A 3,676-nucleotide genomic window follows, 5' to 3' on the forward strand; every position below is an offset into this window, starting at 1 on the left:
GGGATTACAGGCCCAGGCCATCACGCTCAGCTAATTTTTTATTTTTATTTTTTGTACAGATGGGGTCTCATAGAACTCCTGAGTTCCAGGGATCCTCCCTGCCTCAGCTTCCCAAAGTGTTGAAATTATACAGTTTAAATCACTCAGTTCTGTGTGTGTGTGTGTGTGTGTGTGTGTGTGTGTGTGAGACAGGGTCTCACTGTGTCACCCAGGCTGGAGTTCAGTGGCGCAAATTTGGCCCAATGAAACCTCCACCTCCCAGGCTCAAGCGATCCTCCTACCTCAGCCTCCCCAGTAGGGTAACTGAGATTACAGATGGACTACCAGGTTTTGCCATGTTACCCACGCTGGTCTCAAACTCCTGAGCTCAGGGGATCCGCCCACCTCAGCCTCCCAAAGTGTTGGGATTACAAGCTGAGCCACTATCCAGGCCAGTTCTTTTACTGGCGGTTGAGGGGGTGGGGGGGATTGTTTGTTTAACGGACAAAATATTTGAAGAGATACTTCACAAAGGAAGATAAACAAATGGTCCATAAACACATGAAAACGTGCACATCGTTATCCCTCATCAGCTAAATGCAAATGTAAACCATAGGAAAATGCTACATACCCACAAGAACATCTAGAAGTTAAAAAAAATAACCAGAACGCTTGGACATTGTTGATGGAGAAAAACAGTACAACCTAGTACAACCACTTTGTGGCAAAAGTTTTGTTTTTTTGTTTTTGTTTTTGTTTTTGTTTTTGTTTTTAATTGAGACAAAAGTCTGGTTCTGTTGCCCAGGCTGGAGTGCAGTGGCGCGATCTCGGCTCACTGCAACCTCCGCCTCCCGGGTTCACACCATTCTCCTGACTCAGCCTCTCGAATAGCTGCGACCCTGTAGTCCGCCACCACGCCCGGCTAATTTTTTTGTATTTTTAGTAGAGGCGGGGTTTCACCCTGTTCGCCAGGATGGTCTCGATCTCCTGACCTTGTGATCCGCGCGCCTCGGCCTCCCAAAGTGCTGGGATAACAGGCTTGAGCCACGGCGCTCGGCCAAAAGTTTTTTTTTTTTTTCCAACTAAACATACACATCTTCTGCGACCAGAAGTTCTACTCCTAGGCATTTACCAAAAGCATATATCCCTGAAGACTTGTGCACACATGTTCGTAGCAGCATTATCCATAATTGCAAAAAAAAAAAAAAAAAAAAAAAAAGAAAAAGAAAAAAACCCTGAAGCAAGCCCAAATATCTACCAACAAGAAATGCAGCCTGGGGCCTGGGCAACATGGTGAAACTCCATCTCTTAAAAAAGAGAGAGAGAGAGAGAGAGAGAGAGAAAGCGCGAGCGGTGGGCACTCACCTGTAGTTTCAGCTAATCAGGAAGCTGAGGTGGGAAGACAGATCCTCGAGCCCGGGAGGTCAACGCTGCAGGGAGCCTTGATTCTGGGCCCTGCACTCTGGCCTGCGTGACAGGGTGAGAACTGATCTTAGAACAAAAGAGAGAGAGAGAGACAGAAAGAGAAAGAAAAGATAAGAAAAGAAAAAGAAAAAGAAAAGAAGGAGGGAAGGAAAGAAGGAAGGACGGAAGGAAGGGAGGGAAGGAGGGAGGGAGGAAGGGAGGGAATTGTGGGATACTATTCCGCAACTAAAAGGAGCAAACTTAATCCCGGCTACTCGGGAGGCTGAAGCAGGTGAATCGATTGAACCTGGGAGACAGCGATTGCAGTGAGCAGAGATTGTGCCACTGCCGCTCCAGCCTGCACGAGAGAGTGAGACTCCGTCTCAAAAAAAAAAAAAAAAAAAAAAAAGGCGGTGGGGGCGCGGACAAGCTGCCGGTAAACTCAACAACGTAGAGGAATCTCAAAAACATGCTGAGTGAATGAAGCCTTACGCCAGAGTAAGTGGGAAGATAAATCACTATAAACTGGTAATACCTTTCTGGAGAGTAATTTGCTGATGTGTATCTTTAAAAGTTACAGAAATTTGACCCATTAATTCCACTAGATATTTCTCCTAAGGAAATCATTATGATGTTATACAGAGATTGAGCCACAAGGATAATCTTGCAATATTATTTACAATTGGGAAAAAAAGAAAGAAACAAAAAACCTGGTAACAATCCAAACGTCCCACAAGTGGCTGCTTATATAGGTTAGAGTTCTTCCAAACAATAGAACAATGAAAATGGTGTTGTAGAATATTTCCTTTTGCATTTCCACTCCATTTGCTCCAGGCCCGCAAGCTCCAGCTCCACACCCGAACTCATGGCCTCCCATTCCCCAGGCAGCTTCTTCTGAACGTCCCCTCTCTCAGAAAGTGGTGCCAGCGCATCCCGGCTGTGCCACCCCCATGCCCACAGGCAACGCCAGACGGTTCCGCTGCCACTGTCACATCTCTCCGAGGTCCCTCTACACCCTCTCTTGGGACTCCCACGCCCACTTATACCCACTTATACTACCGCATCCAGCGCGAACACTTCCTTGTCTTGTTTCTTTCCTTTCTCGTTTTGGAGACAGGGTCTTGCTCTGTCTCCCAGGCTGGAATCCAGTGCTGCCATCATAGCTCAGCGCAGTCTCCACCTACTGGGCTCCAGCCATTCTCACGCCTCAGCCTTCCAAGTGCTGAAACGTCCTTCACCAAGATCAAAGGGACCCACGGAAGAAGCTCAGAATTATCATGAGAAATAAAATACAGCCGTGTATGCTGACTAATTACGATGGCAAAGACAAAGCGAGCCGGTTTCCGTAGTGTAGTGGTTATCACGTTCGCCTCACACGCGAAAGGTCCCCGGTTCGAAACCGGGCGGAAACACTTCCTTCTACTTTTCACCTCATCGCTTCAAATTTATTACACTGAAGACTAGAACACCCCACCGCTCTCTCTACCTGGATAAGGAGAAAAGGCTATCAAGGGTATTTAAACCATTGCCTTTCTGCCTCAATCATTGATTGGCACCTGGGAAGAACTGAACCCACCTCGCTTGCTGTGGGCACCAGCGCGACGAACTCCCCACAAAGCCCGTCCCATGGGTGGATGCACACTGCCAAATGGAATTCCCGATGACGAAGAAGCGTGCCCGAGAGAGTTTCCCGGGCCCGAGAAAGCTGGGGCCCAAGGGGAGTTCCTTCTTTTGTAACCCATGAAGGGGCAAAAATGGAGAAACCACAATAAACTGGCAGCGGTGGGATTCGAACCCACGCCTCCGAAGAGACTGGAGCCTTAATCCAGCGCCTTAGACCGCTCGGCCACGCTACCCCCGTTCTGGGGTCCGCCTACACCTTTTCCTTCCTTATACAACACCCCCAGGGTCCCTGGGCCAACAAGGCCTTGGGGCGAATCCACAGGGCATCGCAGAACCACCGCCTTCCAGCAGGATTCGCTGGGCCAGAGGCACCGGCTGGGAAACTGCTCGACCAGCGCCCTGGAAGAAAAGATTCGCGAAGCGCAGGCCTCGGGATATGCTTTGGGGGCCACTCAGAAAGTCACCCACATTGGCCCTCTTCGGGGAGCCGGGGTGAGAGGAGGGGAAGCCTCCTACATTCTCACTTTAAAGAAAGATAAAAAGAAATAAACCAAGGCAGATCCCGTCAGTTTGGCGGCCTCGTATTCCTGCAGCTGCGGCGCTGCACTCCCCAGGCAGCAGCGCAGAGGACGCGCCTCGGGGTAGAGCCACCGCCGGTCCGTCCTCCCGT

The 3,676-nt window shown here is 49.5% G+C and overlaps 2 non-coding genes and 1 pseudogene across 2 annotated transcripts; 2 read left to right on the forward strand and 1 right to left on the reverse strand.

The window, feature by feature from the left end:
* Positions 1 to 2,722: 2,722 nt before the first annotated feature.
* TRNAV-CAC lies at positions 2,723 to 2,795 on the forward strand. The gene has a single exon. It is a non-coding gene; the product is annotated as a tRNA-Val (tRNA).
* Positions 2,796 to 3,043: 248 nt separating this feature from the next.
* The window catches only part of LOC105531528, a 2,864-nt pseudogene continuing 2,231 nt past the window's right edge, over positions 3,044 to 3,676 (forward strand).
* TRNAL-AAG lies at positions 3,158 to 3,239 on the reverse strand. The gene has a single exon. It is a non-coding gene; the product is annotated as a tRNA-Leu (tRNA).

Source organism: Mandrillus leucophaeus, unplaced genomic scaffold (genome assembly GCF_000951045.1).
Source record: "Mandrillus leucophaeus isolate KB7577 unplaced genomic scaffold, Mleu.le_1.0 Scaffold891, whole genome shotgun sequence".
NCBI lineage: Eukaryota > Metazoa > Chordata > Mammalia > Primates > Cercopithecidae > Mandrillus > Mandrillus leucophaeus.